Source organism: Leucopleurus acutus (genome assembly GCF_964270905.1).
Source record: "Leucopleurus acutus genome assembly, chromosome: 13".
In the NCBI taxonomy this organism is placed as follows: domain Eukaryota; kingdom Metazoa; phylum Chordata; class Mammalia; order Artiodactyla; family Delphinidae; genus Leucopleurus; species Leucopleurus acutus.
In genome coordinates this window covers 36,911,863-36,937,483 of record NC_139155.1, presented here as the reverse complement: position 1 = coordinate 36,937,483, position 25,621 = coordinate 36,911,863, and positions in this window count along the sequence as shown.

Below are 25,621 nucleotides of genomic sequence, written 5' to 3'. Positions count from 1 at the left end.
AATTGACATTTATATGACATTCCATTCCAAAACAACAGAATACACTTTCTTCTCAAGCACTCATGGAACATTCTCCAGGAAAAAATCATTTCTTGGGTCACAAATCAAGCCTTGGTAAACTTAAGAAAATTGAAATCATATCAAGTGTCTGTTCTGACCACAATGCTATGAGAAGAGATATTAATTACAGGAAAAAAAAACTGTAAAAAATGCAAACACATGAAGTCTAAACAATATGCTATTAAATAACCAAGAGATCACTGAAGAAATTAAAGAAGAAATCGAAAAGTAGAAACAAATGACAATGAAAACATGATGACACAATACCTACGGGAAGCAGAAAAAGCAGTTCTAAGAGGGAAGTTTATAGCAATTCAATCTCACCTCAAGGAACAAAAAAAAATCTCAAATACAAAAGCTAAGCTTACACTTAAAGCAATTAGAAAAAGAAGAACAAAATAACCCCAAAGTTAGTGGAAGGAAAGAAATCATAAAAATCAGATCAGAAATAAATGAAAAAGAAATGAAGGAAGCAATAGCAAATATCAAAAAAAAAAACCCAAAAAACTAAAAACTGCTACTTTGAGAAGATTAAAAATTTGATAAACCATTAGCCAGACTCATTAAGAAAGAAAGGGAGAAGACTCAAATCAACAGAATTAGAAATAAGAAAGAAGTAACTACTGACACTGCAGAAATAGAATCAGGAGAGATTACTACAAGCAACTATATGCCAATAACATGGACAACCTGGAAAAAATGGACAAATTCTTAGAAAAGCACAACCTTCTGAGACTGAACCAGGAAGAAATAGAAAATATAAACAGACCAATCACAGTCATTGAAATTGAAACTGTGATTAAAACACTTCCAATAGGACTTCTGGGAAGATGGCTGAAGAGTAAACACGGAGATCACCTTCCTCCCCACAGATACACCAGAAATACATCTACACGTGGAACAACTCCTACAGAACACCTACTGAATGCTGGCAGAAGACCTCAGATCTCCCAAAAGGCAAGAACCCCCCCACGTACATTGGTAGGGCAAAAGAAAAAACAGCCAAAAGAATAGGGACGGGACCTACACCAGTGGGAGGGAGCTGTGAAGGAGGGAAGTTTTCCACACACTAGGAAGCCCCTTCACAGGCGGAGACTGCAGGAGGTGGAGGGGGAAAGCTTAGGAGCCCCAGAGGAGAGCACAGCAACAGGGGTGCAGGGGGCAAAACAGAGAGATTCCCACACAGAGGATCAGTGCAAACCGGCACTCACCAGCCCGAGAGGCTTGTCTGCTCACCCTCCGGGGCGGGCGGGGCTGGGAGCTGAGGCTTGGGCTTTGGTCAGAGCGCAGGGAGAGGACTGGGGTTGGCAGCGTGAACACAGCCTGAAGGGGTTAGTGCGCCACGGCTGGCCGGAGGGAGGCCGGGGAGAAGTCTGGAGCTGCCGAAGAGGCAAGAGACTTTTTCTTCTCTCTTTGTTTCCTGGTGCGCGAGGAGAGGGGATTAAGAGCGCTGCTTAAAGGAACTCCAGAGACAGGCGCGAACCGTGGCTAAAAGTGCGGACCCCAGAGACGGGCATGAGACGCTAAGGCTGCTGCTGCCGCCACCAGGAGGCCTGTGTGCGAGCACAGGTCACTATCCACACCCCCATCCAGGGAGCCTGTGCAGCCTGCCACTGCCAGGGTAACGTGATCCAGGGACAACTCCCCCAGGAGAACGCACGGCACGCCTCAGGCTGGTGCAACGTCACGCTGGCCTCTGCCGCCGCAGGCTCGCCCTGCACTCCATGCCCCTCCCTACCCCGGGCCTGAGTGAGCCAGAGCCCCTGAAACAGTGGCTCCTTTAACCCCGTCCAGTATGAGAGAAGAACAGACGCCCTCCAGCGACCTACATGCAGAGGCAGGGCCAAATCCAAAGCTGAGCCCCTGGGAGGTGTGAGAACAAAGAACAGAAAGGGAAATATCTCCCAGCAGCCTCAGAAGCAGCGGATTATAGCTCCACAATCAACTTGATGTACCCTGCATCTGTGGAATACATGAATAGACAACAAATCATCCCAAATTGAGGAGGTGGACTTTGAGAACAAGATTTATGATTTTTTTCCCCTTTTCCTCTTTTTCCGTGTGGATGAAAGGCTCTTGGTGCTGCAGCCAGGAGTTAGTGCTGTGCCTCTGAGGTGGGAGAGCCAACTTCAGGACACTGGTCCACAAGAGATCTCCCAACTCCACATAATATTGAACTGCGAAAATCTCCCAGAGATCTCCATCTCAACACCAGCAACCAGCTTCACTCAACGACCAGCAAGCTACAGTGATGGACATCTTATGATAAACAACTACCAAGACAGGAACACAACTCCACCCATTAGCAGAGAGGCTGCCTGAAATCATAAGAAGGCCACAGACACCCCAAAACACACCACCAGACGTGGACCTGTCCACCAGAAAGACAAGATCAAGCCTGATCCACGAGAACACAGACACTAGTCCCCTCCACCAGGAAGCCTACACAACCCACTGAACGAACCTTAGCCACTGGGGACAGACACCAAAAACAAGACGAACTATGAACCTGCAGTCTACAAAAAGGAGACCCCAAACACAGTAAGACAAGCAAAATGAGAAGACAGAAAAAACACACAGCAGATGAAGGAGCAAGATAAATACCCACCAGACCTAACAAATGAAGAGGAAATAGGCAGTCTACCTGAAAAATAATTCAGAATAATGATAGTAAAGATGATCCAAAATCTTGAAAATAGAATAGCCAAAATGCAAGAAACATTTAACAAAAACCTAGAAGAACACAAGATGAAACAAACAATGATGAACAGCACAATAAATGAAATGAAAAATACTCTAGATGGGATCAATAGCAGAAAAACTGAGGCAGAAGAATGGATAAGTGACCTGGAAGATAAAATAGTGGAAATAACTATTGCAGAGCAGAATAAAGAAAAAAGAATGAAAAGAAATGAGGAGAGTCTCAGAGACCTCTGGGACAACATTAAATGCACCAACATTCGAATTATCGATGTTCCAGAAGAAGAAGAGAAAAAGAAAGGGACTGAGAAAATATTTGAAGAGATTATAGTTGAAAACTTCCCTAATATGTGAAAGGAAATAGTTAATCAAGTCCAGGAAGCACAGAGAGTCCCATACAGGATAAATCCAAGGAGAAATATGCCAAGACACATATTAATCAAACTGTCAAAAATTAAATACAAAGGAAACATATTAAAAGCAGCAAGGGAAAAACAACAAATAACACACAAAGGAATCCCCATAAGGTTAACAGCTGATTATTCAGCAGAAACTCTGCAAGCCAGCAGGGACTGGCAAGTCATATTTAAAGTGATGAAGGAGAAAAACCTGCAACCAAAATTACTCTACACAGCAGGGATCTCATTCAGATTTGATGGAGAAATTAAAACCTTTACAGACAAGCAAAAGCTGAGAGAGTTCAGCACCACCAAACCAGCTTTACAACAAATGCTAAAGGAACTTCTCTAGGCAAGAAACACAAGAGAAGGAAAAGACCTACAATAACGAAACCAAAACAATTAAGAATATGGGAATAGGAACATACATAACAATAATTACCTTAAATGTAAATGGACTAAATGCTCCCACCAAAAGACAAAGATTGGCTGAATGGATACAAAAACAAGACCCATATATGTGCTGTCTACAAGAGACCCACTTCAGACCTAGAGACACATACAGACTGAAAGTAAGGGGATGGAAAATGATATTTCATGCAAATGGAAGCCAAGAGAAGGCTGGAGTAACAATTCTCATATCAGACAAAATAGACTTTAAAATAAAGACTATTAGAAGAGACAAAGAAGGACACTACATACTGGTCAAGGGATCAATCCAAGAAGAATATATAACAATTGTAAATATTTATGCACCCAACATAGGAGCACCTCAATACATAAGGCAAAGATTAACAGCCCATAAAAGGGGAAATCGACAGTAACACATTCATACTAGGGGACTTTAACACCCCACTTTCACCAATGAACAGATCATCCAAAATGAAAATAAATAAGGAAACACAAGCTTTAAATGATACATTAAACAAGATGGACTTAATTGATATTTATAGGGAACTCCATCCAAAAACAATAGAATACACATTTTTCTCTAGTGCTCATAGAACATTCTCCAGGATAGATCATATCATGGGTCACAAATCAAGCCTTGGTAAATTTAAGAAAATTGAAATTGTATCAAGTATCTTTTCTGACTACAATGCTATGACACTAGATATCAATTACAGGAAAAGATCTGTAAAAAAATACAAACACATGGTGGATAAAAAATACACTAATTAATAACGAAGTTATCACTGAAGAAATCAAAGAAGAAGTAAAAAAATACCTAGAAACAAATGACAATGGAGACACGACAACCCAAAATCTATGGGATACAGCAAAAGCAGTTCTAAGACGGAATTTTATAGCAATAAATCCTACCTTTAAAAACAGGAAACATCTCGAATAAACAACCTAACCTTGCACCTAACGTAATTAGAGAAAGAAGAACAACAACAACAACAACAAAAAAAAAACCCAAAGATATCAGAAGGAAAGAATCATAAAAATCAGATCAGAAATAAATGAAAAAGAAATGAAGGAAACAAAAACAAAAACTAAAAGCTGGTTGTCTGAGACAATAAACAAAATTGATAAACCATTAACCAGACTCATCAAGAAAAAAAGGGAGAAGACTCAAATCAATAGAATTAGAAATGAAAACGAAGTAACAACGGACACTGCAGAAATACAAAAGATCATGAGAGATTACTAAAAGCAACTCTATGCCAATAAAATGGACAACCTGGAAGAAATGGACAAATTCTTAGAAAGGCACAACCTGCCAAGACTGAATCAGGAAGAAATAGAAAATATGAACAGACCAATCACAAGCACTGAAATTGAAACTGTGATTAAAAATCTTCCAACAAACAGAAACCCAGGACCAGATGGCTTCACAGGCGAAATCTATCAAACATTTAGAGAAGAGCTAACACCTATCCTTCTCAAAATCTTCCAAAATATAGCAGAGGGAGGAACACTCCCAATCTTATTCTACGAGGCCACAATCACTGTGATACCAAAACCAGACAAGGATGTCACAAAGAAAGAAAACTACAGGCCAATATCACTGATGAACATAGATGCAAAAATCCTCAACAAAATACTAGCAAACAGAATCCAACAGCACATTAAATGGATCAAACACCATGATCAAGTGAGGTTTATTCCAGGAATGCAAGGATTCTTCAATATATGCAAATCAATCAACGTGACATACCATATTAACAAATTGAAGGAGAAAAAACATATGATCATCTCAATAGATGCAGAAAAAGCTTTCAACAAAATTCAACACCCATTTATGATAAAAACCCTGCAGAAAGTACGCATAGAGAGAACTTTCCTCAACATAATAAAGCCATATATGACAAACCCACAGCCAGCATCCTCTTCAGTGGTGAAAAACTGAAAACATTTCCACTAAGATCAGGAACAGGACAAGGTTGCCCAATCTCACCACTCTTATTCAACATAGTTTTGGACGTTTTAGCCACAGCAATCAGAGAAGAAACGGAAATAAAAGAAATCTCAATCGGAAAAGAAGAAGTAAAGCTGTCACTGTTTGCAGATGACATGATACTATACATAGAGAATCCTAAAGATGCTACCAGAAAACTACTAGAGCTAATCAATGAATTTGGTAAAGTAGCAGGATACAAAATTAATGCACAGAAATCTCTGGCATTCCTATACACTAATGATATAATATCTGAAAGTGAAATCAAGGAAACACTCCCATTTACCATTGCAACAAAAAGAATAAAATATCTTGGAATAACCCTACCTAAGGAGACCAAAGATCTGTATGCAGAAACCTATAAGACACTGATGAAAGAAATTAAATATGATACAAATAGATGGAGAGATATACCATGTTCTTGGATTGGAAGAATCAACATTGTGAAAATGACTCTACTACCCAAAGCAATCTACAGATTCAATGCAATCCCTATCAAACTACCACTGGCATTTTTCACAGAACTAGAACAAAAAGTTTCACAATTTGTATGGAAACACAAAAGACCCCTTATAGCCAAAGCAATCTTGAGAAGGAAAAACGGAGCTGGAGTAATCAGGCTCCCTGACTTTGACGATATTACAAAGCTACAGTAATCAGAACATTATGGTATTGGCACAAAAATGGAAAGATAGATCAATGGAACAGGATAGAAAGCCCAGAGATAAACCCACTCACATATAGTCACCTTATCTTTGATAAAGGAGGCAGGAATGTACAGTGGAGATAGGACAGCCTCTTCAATAAGTGGTGCTGGGAAAACTGAACAGGTACATGTAAAAGTATGAAATTAGATCACTCCCTAACACCATACACAAAAATAAGCTCAAAATGGATTAAAGACCTAAATGTAAGACCAGAAACTATAAAACTCTTAGAGGAAAACATAGGCAGGACACTCTATGACATAAATCACAGCAAGATCCTTTTTGACCCACCTCCTAGAGAAATGGAAATAAAAACAAAAATAAACAAATTGGACCTAATGAAACTTCAAAGCTTTTTCTCAGCAAGGGAAATCATAAATAAGACCAAAAGACACCCCTCAGAATGGGAGAAAATATTTGCAAATGAAGCAACCGACAAAGGATTAATCTCCAAAATTTACAAGCAGCACATGCAGCTTAATAACAAAAAAACAAACAACCCAATCCAAAAGTGGGCAGACGACCTAAATAGACATTTCTCCAAAGAAGATATACAGACTCCCAACAAACACATGAAATAATGCTCAACATCACTTATCATTAGAGAAATGAAAATCAAAACTACAATGAGATATCATCTCACACCAGTCAGAATGGCCATCATCAAAAAATCTAGAAACAATAAATTCTGTAGAGGGTGTGGAGAAAAGGGAACCCTCTTGCACTGTTGATGGAAATGTGAATTGATACAGCCACTGTGGAGAACAGTATGACGGTTCCTTAAAAAAACTACAAATAGAACTACCATATGACCCAGCAATCGCACTACTGGGCATATACCCTGAAAACACCATAATTCAAAAAGAGTCATGTACCAGAGTATTCATTGCAGCTCTATTTAAAATAGCCCAGAGATGGAAACAACCTCAGTGCCCGTCATCGGATGAATGGATAAAGAAGATGTGGCACATATATACAATGGAATATTACTCAGCCATAAAAAGAAACAAAATTGAGCTTTTTGTAATGAGGTGAATAGACCTAGAGTCTGTCATACAGAGTGAAGTAAGTCAGAAAGAGAGTGACAAATACCGTTTGCTAACACATATATATGGAATATAAGAAAAAAAATGTCATGAAGAACCTAGGGGAAAACAGGAATAAAGACACAGACCTACTAGAGAATGGACTTGAGGATATGGAGAGGGGGAAGGGTAAGCTGTGACAAAGCGAGAGAGAGGAATGGACGTATATAAACTACCAAACGTAAGGTAGATAGCTAGTGGGATGCAGCCACGTAGCACAGGGAGATCAGCTTGGTGCTTTGTGACTGCCTGGAGGGGTGGGATAGGGAGGGTGGGAGGGAGGGAGACGCAAGAGGGAAGAGATATGGGCACATATGTATATATATATATAAAAAACACTGATTCATTTTGTTGTAAAGCAGAATCTAACACAGCATTGTCAAGCAATTATACTCCAATAAAGATGTAAAAAAAAAAATACTTCCAATGAACAAAATCTCAGGACCAGATGGCTTCACAGGTGAATTCTATCAAACATTTAGAGAAGAAATTACACCTATCCTTCTCAAACTTTTCCAAAATATAGCAAAGGGAGGAACACTTCCAAACTCATTCTACGAGTCCACCATCACCCTGATACCAAATTGAGACAAAGATGTCACAAAAAAAGAAAACTACAGGGCAATATCTCTGAGGAACATAGATGCAAATTTCCTCAACAAGATACTAGCCAGCAGAATCCAACAGCACATTAAAAGGATGATACACCGTTATCAAGTGAGGTTTAACCCAGGAATGCATGGATTCTTCAATATATGCAAATCAATCAATGTAATACACCATATTAACGAATTGAAGGAGAAAAACCATATGATCATGTCAATAGATGCAGAAAAATCTTTTGACAAATTTCAACACCCATCTATGATAAAAACTTTCCAGAAGCTAGGCATAGAGGGAAGTTAACATAATAAAGGCAATATATGACAAACTGACAGTAAACATCATTCTCAATGGGGAAAAACTGAAATCATTTCCTTTATGAACAGGAACAAGACAAGGTTATCCACTCTCACCAATATAATTCAACATAATTTTGGAAGTTTTTGCCACAGCCATCAGAGAAGAAAAAGAAATAAATGGAATGCAAATTGGAAAAGAAGAAGTGAAACTGTCACGGTTTGCAGGTGACATGATACTATACATAGAGAATCCTAAAGATGCTACCAGAAAACTACTAGATCTAATCAATGAATTTGGTAAAGTAACAGGATATAAAATTAATGCACACAAATCTATTGCATTCCTATATGCTAATGATGAAAATTCTGAACGTGATATTAAGGAAACACTCCCATTACCATTGCAACAAAAAGAATAAAATACCTAAGAATAAACCTACCTAAGGAGACAAAAAACCTGTATGCAGAAAACTATAAGACACTGATGAAAGAAACTAAATATGATACAAACATTTGGAGAGATATACCTTGTTATTGGATTGGAAGAATCAACACTATGGAAATGACTCTACTACCCAAATCAATCTACAGATTCAATGCAATCCCCATCAAACTACCAATGGCATTTTTCACAGAATTAGAACAAACAATTTCACAATTTGTATGGAAACACAAAAGACCCCGAACAGCCAAAGCAATCCTGAGAAAGAAAAACGGAGGTGGAGGAATCAGGCGCCTGGACTTCAGACTCTGCTGCATAGCTACAGTAATCAAGACAGTATGGCACAAAAATATAATATAGATCAATGGAACAGGATAGAAAGCCCAGAGATAAATCCATGCACATATGGTCACCTTTTCTTTGCTAAAGGAGGCAAGAATATACAGTGGAGAAAAGACAGCCTCTTCAATAAGTGTTGCTGGGAAAACTGCACAGCTACCTGTAAAAGAATGAAATTAGAACACCACCTAACACCATACAAAAAAAAAAAAACACTCAAAATGGATTAACGACCTAAATGTAAGACTGGACACTGTAACATTCTTAGAGGAAAACATAGGAAGAACACTCTATGACATAAATCACAGCAAGATTATTTTTGACCCACCTCTTTGAGAGATGGAAATGAAAGAAAAAATAAACTAATGGGACCTAATGAAACTTAAAAGCTTTTGAACAGCAAAGGAAACCATAAACAAGACAAAAAGACACCCTCAGAATGGGAGAAAATATTTGCAAACAAAACAACTGACAAAGGATTAATCTCCAAAATATACAAGCAGCTCATGCAGGTCAATATCAAAAAAACAAAGAACCCAATCCAAAAATGAGCAGAAGACCTAAAAAGACATTTTTTTCAAAGAAGATATACAGATTGCCATCAAACACATGAAAGGATGCTCAACAACACTAAACATTAGATAATGCAAATCAAAACTACCATGAGGTATCACCTCACACCAGTCAGAATGGCCATCATCAAAAATCTACAGACAATAAGCACTGGAGAGGGTGTGGAGAAAGGGGAACCCTCTTGCACTGTTGGTGGGAACATAATTTGATACAGCCACTATGGAGGACAGTATGGAGGGTCCTTATAAAACTAAAAAATATAACTACCATATGACCCAGCAATCCTAATACTGGGCATATTCCCTGAGAAAATCATAACCCAAAAGAGAACTGTACCACAATGTTTATTTCAGCACTCTTTACAATAGCCATGACATGGAAGCAATATAAGTGTACTTCAACAGATGAATGGATAAAGAAGATGTGGTACATATATACAATGGAATATTACTCAGGCATAACAAGAATTAAAATTAGGTTTTTTGTAGTGAGGTGGATGGATTTAGAGTCTGTCATACAAGTGAAGTAAGTTAGAAATAAAAAAAGAAATATTACATGCTAACACATATATATATGGAATCTAAAAAAAAGAAATGGTTCTGATGAACATAGGGCAGGACAGGAATAAAGACACAGACATAGAGAATGCACTTGAGGACACAGGGAGGGGTAAGTTCAAGACGAAGTGAGAGAGTTACATTGACATATATACACTACCAAATGTAAAATAGATAGCTATTGGGAATAAGCTGCATAGTACAGGGAGATCATGTATGTGCTTTGTGACCACCTAGAGGTGTGGGATATGGAGAATGGGAGTGAGATGCAAGAGGGAGGGTATATGGGGATATATGTATATGTATAGCTGATTTACTTTGTTATACAGCAGAAACTATCACAACATTGTAAAGCAATTATACTCCAATAAAACTGTTAGAAAAAAAAAAAAAACAACCCATAGAACCGGGAAAGAAGAAAACAAAAAAGAAATAAAACAAGAAGGAGTATTGACCTACTTACCTAATAATTGAGGACTAAAAGTGAATAAGAAGAAGTCTCAACAATTCAGAATTTGAAGAGCAATTTGGTGCCACCTCCTCATGGCCCTATGACTTTGATATTCACAAATAGATGTCAAAATGCACACTTCTTGGTTGTAAGGTTATTGGGCCCCTTGTTACATTTATATTTATCTGAATTGAGGATATAAAACAATTTAGCTACATTCACATTTTATTCATATAAACTTTGTAAACTATAATTGAATTCCTACTAATGTAAGATTTTGTGACAAAATCAGTTGCCTGCCTGGATGCAGTGTTGTGCACAATTAACCCTGAGGGGAGGACGTCACTATACGCCTTTATCCTGTTGCTTAATATTTATATTCAAGTCAGTCACTAAATGATATTTCTCTCCCCCTGCCCCACCTCCTGTCAGCAAAATAGAGGACTTGTTGCTGGGTCAAGCAAGGTTTCAGTTACAAACTATTTTCAATTTTTAGTGAATAGAAATACGTCCTTATAGACTTCAAGTTATTGTGAAAGAAAAAACAACAGTTTTCATAATTCTGTATGTTAAAATATATATTTTAATCTATTATGAAGATTACTTCAAAGTTCAAGGACAAATGACATATTTCGAGGAAATGCATACAATAGTTTTAATAGGCAAACAATAAATATCCATGATAGGCAAAGAGCTTACACAAATAACTTCCAAATAGAAAAGCTCAAGGAATAACAACAAATAATATAAAGCGGGTATTTCAAAGAAAAATAAATACTAATGTGCATTAAATATATGTCTAAGATACAAAACAAACATCATAACACTTTAAATCTATAGGCTTCCAAAAATTAAAAGAACAACAATATTGAACTTTATCAAATACACATCTTCTACATTATTGGCAGGCCTGTAAATTATCATCTTTTTTGGAAAATGATTGGTAGTGTCTATAAAAATCTTAAATTTATAGGTGAAAATTTGTCATATAATGCTACTTTTAGATATCTACCATATATAAATATCTACACTAATGGGCAGAAGTGTTCGATTCTGCACTCTTTGAAACAGCACAATTGGAGACAACCTACGTGGCCATCAATATTGGAAAGGAAAGCTGCATTATAGCACATCACCACCGGAGATGGTCTGGAGTCATTTACCAAAAGGAGAGTTCTGTGTGTGGTAGTGAAAGATTTTCATTACATTCTGATAATTCTGAAAATTGAAAAGACAATTTTCTTAACAATATGAATAATATGAACTATTCATTTTAGAAGAGCATAAGTGAATAAACATACCTGAAAAACCATAGAAGGTACTCCTAGTACCTGTCCCTTCAAAAAAAGTGTCAATGGAGATTTCTGTGTTTCTCTATTCTTTGACTGCTTTATTGAGTCCATCTTGTATTTATAATTAAAAAGCTACTATTAAAGTTTCTTTTTTCAGGGATGCACAAACTACTGTGAAAAATATCCAAGTAACTAACTCTATTGTTCTTAGATCCAAATGCCTCCTCCTAGAGCTGCTTTTGTAAGTGTAGCAGTCCATATATCCATCTCATTAAACTTTTCAATTCTCAGATATTATCCAGTTCACTGTTGGAGGATCTCTCATTATTTTTGCATGTGGAAAATATGACACCTGAAGATGAAATGGAAAAAAAAAACTCATCTAGCTCTTGCAGCATTATAGGTTTGGGAACGTCATTATCAATAACTGAAATATAAACTAAACAGATGTTTCTACAACACTACAAACTTTCTTATCATTTTCCAGCAAGCATTCTGTAGGTCATGCTTTTTTAGATACAAAATATGAATCAATAAAGGAATCTGGGGAAAGAAACTCAGTGAAGTGCTATGTTCTACAGTCTTTAAGATGGATGGACAAATGTGCAGAAAAAATAAATCAAAACTCGGATAAACACCCCACAAAATTGTAACAGAAAAATTAGCTCAGGAGAGGATGAACATTCTATATTTTTAATTAATTTTTATTTTAGTATACTTGCTTTACCATGTGTTAGTTTCTGCTGTATAGCAAAATTAATCATTTATACATAATGTTTTAATAAAATTTTGTTCAAATATCTGATGTAGTTTTGCAAAAATATCTGATGTTTTATTGACTAGTGATGGTGATAAAACAGTTGTTTTTTTTGACTAACTCAGTGAAAGAAGCATGAGAGAAATCTTCTAGACAGTATTAGATAAATATCTTTGTGCTATTCCAAAAAAAAAAAAAGTTTACATATACTTCCTCATGATATCATTAGATGCCTTTTCAAAGAATTGCAGAAAAGTTAAAAAGCAAAGTATCCAGACTGAAGCTGTTGCTTTAAAGAAGAAGACAGAAAATAAAAACATAGTACAGGATAGTGAAGTTGAAACTACAGAAATATTGTATAGGATGAAGTGATGTCTTTTGAACACTTTTTTTAAAAAAAATATACAGAATTGATTGTTAACAGAAGTGTGAAGGAAGGAAAAGTGTCCAGAGTGGTAGATAACATTATAAGGACCCTCCAGAAATCCCTGAATAATAAAAAGCCAAGTTCTGAATCAGACAACGTATAAAATCTTTTTATCCCCTCAGAATGTTTACTTACAACTACAGAAGAAAATAAATTGGAAGTCTTTACTTTCAAATGGAAAGAATTTTGTTGTCAGTCAGTTCATGCTGCAGCACATATCCAGATCAGGAGGCAAAAAATGTCTACGAGATGGGAGCACTTTTACAGTATTTGACTAAACTGAAAAATAAAGTTCTCAATTAGAATTTGATGTAAGGACAGATTTCAGAAATGCTTCAGCATACAGACTGTTATTAGTCCTTGGTCCAGGCTGTCACTATTTTAAGTCTCCCTGTGCAGCTCCAATACAAATGAATATTTACTGACACACTTTTTGTTTCTTATTACAGAGTTTTGGTTCTTCTAAATTCCATGGCATGTAAAATAAATTTTTGGCTATTTTGAAATATATACAAATCATACACACACACATACACACACACATTCTTATAAATAGGAATATATATATATATATATATATATATATATATATATGCCTATATGTACCCTTTTATTTTTCTTAAATAGGACTTTCTACATCTCCTTGGCAGTATGATATATCAGAAGTCCCTAAAATGTGGATGATATGTTTTTTTATTATATTGATGAGAGTTGAATCAGAAGCCCTTTCCTGATTCTGAAGATTTTGTCCCCCCATCATGCCTGGATGCTGTCACTGACCACTCTCCGATGCTGACAGGACATGTCTTCCTGCCAAAGATGCTGAAACAGCATGCTTTGTGAGATCATCTAATGAGCCAGAGCCATCTGTGGGCTCTGAATCACTTTGAAAGGGGAAAGGTTAGGGGTGATTCTCTGGGACAGTCTCTCCATGAGTAGTCCTGGAAAATGCATAAAGAAATGTATTTGCACACATATTTAAATACTTTTCTGCAATTCTTAATGCTAACAAGTTGCCAGATGCTCAATAAGCCTGCAGTGATCTAAACCTATGAACTTTGGGAACAGGTAAACTGGGGTCAACTAAATTTATTGCTGGAAAAAATAAGTGATGATGTTATTCAGAACCAAACAGAACCCCTGAAGAAGAATGGGTGGATCAGGCTTGGAGCAGGTGTGAAGAAAAATGACAGGCCTGATTTCTAACTTCTCTTAAGCTTAGAGAGCCTTTCTTCCCTTTGAAAGAAGAAACAGCTCACCAGGTGGATTTGCTAAGCCCTAGTTTAAGAGGGAAATAACCACAAACAAATAACACCAAACATTTCTGACAAATGGATGGCTCCGGCACCTGAGGTGTATAAAAAGTGAAGAGAAGGATAAAAATGGACAGAAAAGTAGAAAGGACCCAAAATGAATAATGAAGAATGAAAGCAATCTGAAAAGAACACCTGCTAGACTGACAACAGAAGAAGGACAGGAGAGCAAAGTAAGATAAATGCTCATCTTGGAGATATGCAAGATCGAAGGAAGAGAAGAAAAGGCAGGTATGAGCCAGTGATATAAATGAATTACACAGGAGCGGTCTTGTTTCAACACACGCTTGAATCAATGCTATGCAAAGATCTATGATAACAGCCACACCGTTTTGTCGATGCTCAAAATAAGCACGAGTAATCAGGAGGAGTGATGGTAAGGCCTAGGTGTTGGGTCCATCTGTCTTTTCCTTTGCCTGCACTGTGGTTATTATTATTACAGTAAAGTTGTCACTATTCAAAGTCCACAGATGTAAGTCATTCTGTATAGCTGAGTTTCCTGATAAATGAAGGCTTGCCAATCTAAGGACTGAGACTTTCTATTAGATCTTTAAACTGAATCTTTTAATAGATTGCAAGACTACTTCATTGGTATTTATGTTAATCAGTTTTCTTTGGGACCTGGCCAAATTAGACCCCAATGGCTAATATGTAGCTTTGTTGTAGACATTTACTAAATCACTGCAGGTTTTGTCCCTTTCTATTTTAGCTTTCATTTGAGGCTGACTCAAGACTCATCTGTCCTAATTTTTATTTTTCTAATAACTCCACTTATCTTAGATTTATTTGTAGGTTAATTTATGAGCTGTTATCAGCCCTTAATTATATGATATACTGTTATTGTTTTTTTGCTAAGCCTTACCTCTCTCAGTACATCATTACATCTTTGAGGAGAGAGATCATTAATTCATGGAATTTTACAAAATAATAAAGGGAATTCAGCAATCATATAATAGAAACAGAGTGTTTTACAAATGACGAACACAGGATCACTGAAGTGTTTTCTTTGCTGAATGCCACAGAGCTAGTTAGGGGCAGATAGGAAACTAATACACAGGTACCCCAAAACCTTCCCTAGTGGGTACTTTCTACTGCAAAATATTCGTTTGTATCCTGAACCTTTTCTGTTTAACTTTAGAAGGAAGGCAGTATGAAGTATAGGAATGATCTTAAGGTATGGAGCTACATTCAGAGACTTCATTATCCCTGTCTGTGAGAAGTAGACTATAGTACATGGCTCATAACATTTGCAATGTATATACCACAAGCTTAGTTTGAGCTAATCTATGTTCATCCTTAGATTTTTCTAGAGAATTAGAGAGGGACATAGCTGCTTAAAAAGGAGTCAGAATTTATTTCCATTTGAGACCTGGTATCATCCTAGTAAAGACTCACTTTAAGAAAACAAACATGGGGGCTTCAAGAGAGGTACAAGGATCACCAAGAGGAGAAGCGATCTGTAAATTAATTATTTTACATCTGCCACTCTGCTGTTCTCTATTCCAGGTCCCATTGGCTTATGTCTGAATTATACAGAGATAGGCAAACTGGGGGATAAAACTTAAAAGTTCTGTTTAACTAAAGTCTTCTGAAGAGGGTCTTGCATGTACCAGACAACATGAGCAGATTCCCAGATCAGGGTTCACTGCAATTGTTAGGGGCACCAGCTACTCTGCAGGTGTTTCACATTCAGCCCTGGGCATCTGTGACCCCAGTGCTGACATCGGTGGCATCATCATCCTACACGGAGCATCATTGCCGTTGATAGAGGTATTGGCAGCCTGAGCAGCAGATGCCATCACTTTCCATTGCTCACTTATTCTTCTGATATCAACTAAGCATCCTTCCTAGTCCAGGTATTTGAAAGATATTGTTGATTACCCCTGCCTCATTATTTTATGGTATTGGGGTAATGTAGGCAAGAGCCACATAAACAGTTGAGAATAGTGCCATGTAGATAATAGTAATGGATGTACAGTGTGCCGTGGGGATATATAGGAAGCATATCTAATGCAGGTTTGTGGGTGAACAGTGAGGGTGGGACACTTTCCTGAGTAACTTAGTTTAAGGTGAAATCTAAGGATGGTAGGAGACAATCTACAGTGAAGGGTATTCTAGAAGGAGAAAGAAAATGTACACTGGTACAAAATGAAGAGAGAACATAGTATCTGTAGGCAACATAAGAAAGTTTAGTACGGTTAATGAGTGATCTGTGTGATGAGGGCATGATGAGAGACAAGGCTGGAAGGAAAGGGGAAAAACATTTGAACTCTATCCTCAGTAAAACAGGGCATCACTAAAAGGCTTTAAGAGAAAGCATGGCATAATCACATTTGCATTTTAAAAAAAATAACATCAATGCCATGTAGGTAAAATAGATTAGAAAACTATACATTGGGGACTGTTTCAGTCATCAAATTGAGAGATGTCCATTTAAGAGGCTATTGTGGTGGCTGGAGAAAATGGTAACTTGGGTTAGAATCGTGGTGAAGATGGTTTAGGGGAATAATTGTGATATGGATGTATTTAAAGTCACCATTGGTAAGATTAGCTGATTAGTTGTATGCAGGGGATGAGGGAAAGCTAGGAGTCAAAGAAGAGGCTGAAAATTAGAATCAACCTCTTAGATAAGGATGCTGAGAAAATAAGAGGTGGGATGATGGAATAACCAGATGAGGAGGGAAAGTAATGGTAAAATGGAGATTGTAGGCCTGGTGGAGATAAAGGGCTTAAAATAATCAGAAGTCTTGTTGTGAAGAGGTTGTCAGAAGCAGAGAAGGAAACTGAGAAGACAGAAGCTGTGACTCTCTCCAGCAGAGCCTGAAGATGCAAAGTGGGATGATGGGTGAAGGTCAAAATTCTCGTCTAGAAGACAGGGCAGGCCAGCACACGTTGGTCACTCATCAGGAATTCACAAAAACAACTGGTGTGGATTTAAGGGAGGATATTTGAAGTTCTTCTAATTGTGCCTTGAGGCAGAGCCATAGAAAATTGATTCTTGTTGTCATGGCCTTATCTTAACCCTCTTCTAGAATGACCCATGGAGCACAGTGATCCATAAGTCACTTTTCTGGCACAGATAATCAATAATGGTTAGCTTCTTTCCTCTCACTCTTCACCTCACAAAGCAAAGCTCGAGCTTAAGAATCTAATATTCAGTCAATAAAACATTTTGACATATGATTGATTGGTTGATTTAGAGACAGAAGTGAATCTGTATTTCTATGGACTGGAAAAAATGATAATTTTTCTCAACCTGCTATTTTCATTGGTTATTTAGTATCAAAGCAGTTTGATGATTTATTTTAGTACTTTCAGTAAACTGCACTTTTGGGATGGGTAAAAAAATATAGTCTTGGTAAATAAGGAAGGCTGAATAGATCTTGATTTTCATTTGGAGATTTCCACATCAAACATGTCTCTGTCTGCAGATTGAATGACAAGGCCACTGAAACAGAAGCCAACTCAGACTTCCTCCCATTGCATATTGAGTAGCACAGAATGATTCAGAAACAATTCAAAACAAGTAAGACAAAAAGGGAGAAAACACTCTAAGCAAATTTTTAAGATTTTAGGAAGGAAAAGGAATGCTAAATACACATGAATACATACACACGTATATACACATACATATCCTTTCTAAAACTTATACAAAAAACTTTAAAATGCACTCCAATCTCAAATGCTTTGGGGAAGTTCAACAAAAGGGAAGATCCATTTTCATCTCCAGTCTTTATGTCAGATTCACTAAGAGTGGGAGCTGACCCCAGGCATACGCTCTGAGGTGTAGTTCAGCACTGTTTTGTAAATGCTGTTTTGTTTGCTGTCTGGCAGTTTCACTCCTGGGTTCTTCATCAAATGCTGCCTTGCCACTTCAGGACATTTCTTTTACATAAAACACTTAGTGATGAATAAATGATGACTGACTATTAAGTTCATCCATTGCAGAAATTACGTGAATGTCTCCAAAGTCCAGGGAATAATGATGATGGTTAATATTTTGATCACTTACTCGTCAGGCACAGTTCTAGCTGCCTGACATAGATTTTCTCATTTAATCCTCACAACAATATAAACAACTGGCAGGTATTATTATCCCCTTCATTATACAGATGAAAACCTAAGACATGGAGCATGTAAATCCCTTTCCCAAAGTCTCATAAAAAAGATAGGTTAGAACTTGGGTCAGGACTCAGGTTGTCAGTTTCTAGAGCCAGAAAACTCTAATTCATTCTTCTAAAAGAATATCTTTAATTTGAGAAGCCACTAACCAAACTCAGATATGTTTGAAGTGTGGTTTCTTAAAGTCCCAATTATTTCTGGGTGGACTAATGATAGAGTTACTCAGTATAAGACTCAACTGTCATATTCAAACTCAGTCACTCTGATGCTTACCAGGACACAAGAGGTATTGCCTCTGCCATCATAGAATTCATAATCTAGCTCTGGAACTCCAGAGCTCGGTAGTTAAGAGCACAGACTTTGACATAACACATGCATGCTTTCAGCTCATGGACCTATTACCAGCAAGCTATGTTGACACCATTTCTTTTTGTATTAAGTCAAAATTCCTCTTACTTAAACAGGATTTAGCAATACTAACCACAAATTGTTGATACAAAAATTAAATGAGATGATGTATATAGAACCCTTTTTGCATAACATTTGGCTTTTGAAAACTGTAGCTAATATTATTGGCATTGTTGTATTATCTATACTTCTAAAAATATAAGCAGTAGTACAAGACATTCTATGATAAATTTCAAGTTAGTGGTATGTACAGTACATGATCCAGTAAGCTGGGCACTAATCCTCTGTCTTCCACAAAGTTCTCCCCAAGAGAGTATGTGGTACAATTTTAAGAGACACTTGTAAAGGGTGGATGAATTGAACACTCTCCATCGGCAATGATTTTTCCCACCTCTGAACTTGTATGAATTTAATGCCCATAGTGTCTTGCTCTTTAAGCCTTAGAGTCAAATGGAGCTTTATAATATTTCTTTTATAAGTATTTTAATCTCTTAGTACTCTTAACTGTTCACCTATTTAGGTCTTCTCTCCCAAATGATTTATTCTTTCCCAAGGGAAGGGACTGTGCTATATTCATATTTTACAGTGCATAATGCTGCACGTTGTAGGCACTAAAATATGTATTTGTTATTTTTGATTTAATTAATTCACCTAGATTTGACTGTATAATAGGTCTTGGAGGATTTTCATCGGCAGGTAATGCCTTCCATTTTTCTGTGAGTAAAATTACACAATTCCATCACGTTTTTCCCACTGGAGATTTATAGGGAGTGAATTGTTGTAGAATCAAACGAGTTGGCCTTTAGAAGAGGAATGCACCATTTAATATAGATAACTTATTACTAAAAGAAAAAATACCCTCAGAAAAATCTAACATTTAAGTATATATTTTTTTAATCTAAAATAGTCTAAGATAATGTTAAGAACAGTAATTTTGAAGCCTTTTAGAAACTCATATAAAGTTGTTGGCAGACGTAAGTATCTGTGCTTTGTCCACAATTTCACTTTTGAAATCAACTATTCTGGAGAAAAAAAAACATCATTGTGTTCATGTATTGAATGGTTAAGTCTTGAGGCTTTGTCTATATAAAGAAGAAAAACAGAGAAAGAAATTATCCAGCAAAATAACAGGGCAGACTGCTTATCTCTATCAGTTAAGCTCAAATAAGCTAGTTTTATTTGATTATTTTTATTACTGGTATTGTTTGGCATTAGCAATCATTTAACAAATATTCCCCTTTGTCGATATCTATAATAATCCTATTATAGACAGTGAGGTGAAGCAGGGCAGAGAGTGGAGGTAAGAGGCATGGAACATGGAGCTGACCTCCGAGTTTACAGTCAAACTGAGGATGGGACTTTGGAGACAAAGCCACGTATGCTCTTGATTGACAAAGAGACAGTGCTGGTGGGGATCACGAGAGAGATGATTTGTTGGGAATGTCTACTTGGAACAGCTAGGGCATGAACTGAGCTTCATTTAAATAATTCATCAACTTGTTTGACTAATTCTCTTACTTGATTTGTCAAAAGAGACTAAAATCAAACATACCAAACCAAAAAGTTTGCTCCATCTCCTATATGGTCTATGAACCAAGCTTTTACCATTTCTTTGTCATTAAAACCATCTACGACAAATTGGACAGAAGGGGAATTTTAGCTTTTTACCCAATTTATCCAAGCTACATAGACACTAAGCTTTTCAGAGTAATAGTTTCTTAGTCTATTTCATTAATGCCAAAGGGTACTGAACTATTTCAGGATGAACCTGGGGAGAAGTTGTGCTGCTAATGGGGATTTTCTGTTGTTCTTGTAAACAACATGCACAAGAAGGGCCAAACCACACTGGTGATCAGTGATATTACAGATATCCACACGTCCATGCAATCCAAGGTGCTTAGTGGCAAGGGCTCTAGTGTCTTTGTTACATGTAGTCATGCTAAGAAAGGTTTAGATATTCCTTTAGTATGGAAAGTTTTCCAAGAATTAGAGTTTTGAAATAAAACAAAGTAATCAGTGTAGAACACACACACACACACACACACACACACACACACACACACACATATATATAAAAGATACTTTATTTGAAATGACTCTATGTGCTTTTAAAGGAGTTGGCAAAAGAGATCTAAGTATAAATGAGCACTTACCCTGTCTTGATCCCAAAATACTAACTTGTTTTAGAGACTGAGTCAGGGAGGGTAGCAACTTGCATGAGGCTCCTTTGCTAGTTAGTATTGGAGCTGACGTTTGGACCTACCTGACCCATACCCTTCCTATGTTTCTCAGATTCCTTACAAGTAAAGTAAGGAGGTTAAAAAGCAACCAAAATACAAATAACAATAGCTCATGGAACTGCTTATGGTCTTTTAAAGAGCAAGAGGAAGGTATGTGATTTGATGCTGAAGAGCTTGAGAAAGTGTGAGTTGAAGAAATAGATTTTGAAACCCAGATCTTATAACAGGTCAGAATGCCAGAAAATATAATTATTTCACTCCTTCTTCTCACTTTTTTGGGGGCACTATTAGCAAATCACTACAAGTGATTTGCTATCAAGTGGTTTACTCATGGAAAAGATGAATGTGAATATAAATTAGAATGAGAGAAGTTGATGGGAATTTGGACACTGGACTCAGCATTTTACCCTTTCTCCACTGCAATCACATAAAAATGAGTAAGCACATCCTGCTTTCCCCTTTCTCCGCATCCTGTCTTAGCAACATATATACTAATTGGTTTCTATGGTGATCTCAAGCTTGTAACTAAAACTGAGGTTTCTAGGTAACAGTGTCTGAAGGTGAGAATGATAATTGCTTTAACTCTGGAGTTTTGTAGGGAGATGGTGCTGACGTATAAAACTGGCAAATGTAGCCTCAGCTCCAAAAGATTGGTAAATTTGTTAATTTTACCCTCATCATTTCTGACTACATCAATTCATCTACTTACAGAGGCTGGATTGCCTTCATATGAGTTGGTCTCTGAAGTTGACAACTTCCATAAACTTTCAGTCAATGAGAAGTACCAGTTCTGGGCAGAATTTAACACTGAATACACTTTTTATTTTATTGCTGAAAAGGGTTCAGTGACACTAAGATGATTTACGCCATCAATGAGATGCAGTGAAAACAACCTAGTAAAATCACAGTCAGTCTGAGCCTTCTCTCACAGGTTTATTAAGAAATCTTATTCTTTAGGGCCCAAAGGATGAACAACATCCCTTCAAGACAAGACCCTTGTGCTTTAATCAGTGGCAGCCACTGATCAGCTGCATAATGTGTCATGCAACCTTTCCAGGTCTCTGTTTCCTCATTTATGAAGGGGATGATAACTGGGCCTCCCTCCTAGGGCTGTTATGGGAATTAAGGATTGAATTATTCTAAAGTACTTTGCAAATACAAATGTTATATAAATGTTAAATACTAACCTATGCTTTTGATTTTCTTCACTCTTCCATTTGAAAAGTATAAGGAGAGTTCAACAGTTATAAGGGTTCAAAAGAGAACTCTCCTCTGTAAAAAATAAATGTATATATATATACACATACATATAGGTATACTTATATATGTCTATTGTTATATAGAATGTTGTGTCTGCTGTTTATTTAGTTAGTTATCATCAACACGTTGAGTGGGACTTTCTTTCATTGTCCTAGAATTGGCTAGTGGCTTTAAAAGGACTGAAAGAATTATCATGTAACAATTAAGAATTTGGAAACTCCCTAGGTCTTATTTATATATGAAACCAGGTCAACTAACCCCATCACACTTCCTCACCTCTCCTTGCTCAAGCCTATGAGCAAGGGAGGACATGTGGATTGTCTACCATGTGAGTAAGGAATAGAGTACAGTGATCTTTCTGTCTCTATTTTAGGTCAAGAGAAAGGGGACGGCATGCATCTACCCCACTGAAACTAATATGGTGTTCAAAGGGTCAAAGGAAATTGCTTACAACAGCACATAAACAAGAAAAGGATACTTTCTTTTTCTTTTTACATTGTTAGACATAAGTGTGAGGTGGGTCTTCTTTGACTATTTATACAGGGAAAAATAAAATTGGAGAGGACAGAATGGAAAGAAGGGGTCTCAGTGAACAGCTGCTAGTCTTACTATTTGGCTTGGCAAAAATGTATGAGTTTCCCTTGGCTAAAGTGGATGTATAAAAGGTAATCATGTTTAAGCCATCTTGCCAGTACATGACCCAAAACAGCAGACCATTGGCCAAGGGGATTCCAACAGCAAAATGCTGTCAGCAGACCCACAGGGCCTGGGGAAAAGGAAGTCTTTGGGGTTACATCACATTGGTTCATCTGTATCAGGGATCTATACAGTGAGGAGTTCCAGTAGGATACCCCAAAAGTGTAAGGAGAAAACTCCAAATAAAAGTTTAGTCCCATTTTTCAAATCAAAACACACATTACAAAACACAAGAAACAAAATGCATATGTACTCTAAAAACTAACTGGGGTGTATTAGGCAGTAGGGCTTATTAGATAAAGTAAGAGATGGTCAAAGTGATGTCACTATACAGTTAGAGTGAAATATGAAATGGAAACTTAAAAGACTGACTGAACTGAGTCCAGCAAGAAAACAAATGTTACAAATCAGTACATCAGATATTTAATCTTTTTATTCCTACTACAATGAAATGAGTATTTTGAACAAGGTTCTGACCAATTATTTAGACTGACACTCTCATCTCTTAGTATTTAACTAGTTTTATAATAATCATATCACTGATATATAAAATGACCAGTGATCTGTATATAAATATTTTAATGTGACAGATACTGCATTAAGTCCTTGTCATAGATTATATTATCTAATACTCACAAAAATTATATGGGATGGGCATTATTATTCCCATATCATAGATGAGGAAACTGGGTTCCGGAAACTTTTAGTGACTCATCAAGATCACAGCCATAGTATGTATAATAGGTTTACTCATTTTGTTGTCTAATTGAATGCACCATTTTGAATTCCATTGTTTAAGAGAAGATCATTAAGATGGAAATGTTATTTTGCTTTTTCCTAAGGTTACGTCTTTGGACCTTGCTCACGATGGATGCCTTGTTTCTCTTCCTTAATCCTGAGGCAGCTGATGCTGTTGAGTAAAATCATCACACATCAAAGCAGTTTGAGAACACTACAAATGTGTGGTTACAGAACCTCATCTAGGCCCTCAAGGCTGCCAAAATACTTATTAAGACATTTTAAAATAATTTAAATCCTTTTTAAAGATAACAATTTTTAAAATTGACACATGATTTTTAAAGTTCTTCAAAACGTTTTTCCCCAGAACTTGAGAAGCTCCAACCAGTTTTTTCCTGAAGGAGCAATCAGTTTCAAAATGTGCTAGTTTCTCTTTATATTAGTGTTAGAGATTTTGAGCAGGGTTATTCAGGAGGGATAAATGGAAAGAGCAGGAAAAAAACATGAAGCACCCTCCTTCTAGGATGAGGTCATTCTGCCCTCTTTAGTCCTGTATAATGTGTGTGGGTATAGACAACCCTAAATCTACAGCTTTAATTTATTATGTAGATAAAGATATAAAATATTCATTTCTTTTTTAATGATTTAAAACAGTGAATGCTAACTGTGGAGCACAGAGCAAAAACATGTAAAAGAAAATAAACTTCCTCCATAAACCAGATGTGCGGAGATAATCCGTATTGAGTTGTAGGCAACAAGGATGGATAAGGCGAATACTTTCAGAAAGAGACACCTGGGTCTGATACAAGAGCTACATGAATAAACACCTATGAGTAGAATAAACACTTTGACTTTATGGTTGATACAAGCATTGTATTTCAATTGACTGTAAAGAAAGGTAAGTTAGTTTCTTTTTTGTTTTTGTTTGTATGTGCATCCATGCATGCATGTGCGTGTGCACATTATATATTATATTATATATATATATATATATATATGTTTGTATGTGCATCCATGCATGCATGCATGGATGTGCATGCATGCATGTGCGTGTGCACATTATATATTATATTATATATATATATAATATATATTATATATATATATTATATATATATATTATATATATATATAATATATATATTATATATATTATATATATATATAATATAAAGATACAATTATTGCTTCTGATACCCTTTAAGAGCAATATAAAGATACAATTATTGCATATGTAGGGACAGAGGTAATGCTTTTATACAGATAGTGGAGTAATTTAAACCCAAAATACACATCAACTTGGAATTTCAGATACAATTTTTACTTTATATTCCAATGTTTTAATCTATTTTATAATGAGTGTGATATTTCCTCCTTAACAAGTCTGATATTATCACAAAATACCCCATTTATGTCTTCATTTGATGCTATTTTATAATCTATCTTTAGTCACCATATGAATATTTTTGATAGTCATTGCCTGTATATAAAGTTCATTTTTAGTCTATTTTTTTGTATTGTGAGAATACATTTTTTATTATGTTCTTTCAGTATACTTTAAAAAATAATGTCTAATGACTGGCTTTCCAGAATTGTTTGTGTGTTCCCTGAAGTAGAGCCTGGGTGGACAGAAACACAGCCCTTCAGCTCCCCCACTCAGCTTGATCCTGACCATCAGGATCAGGAAGAAATCTTGTTAATCCAGAGAACACCTTTAGAAATATTTAGTAAAGCAAAGTAGGAAACACAG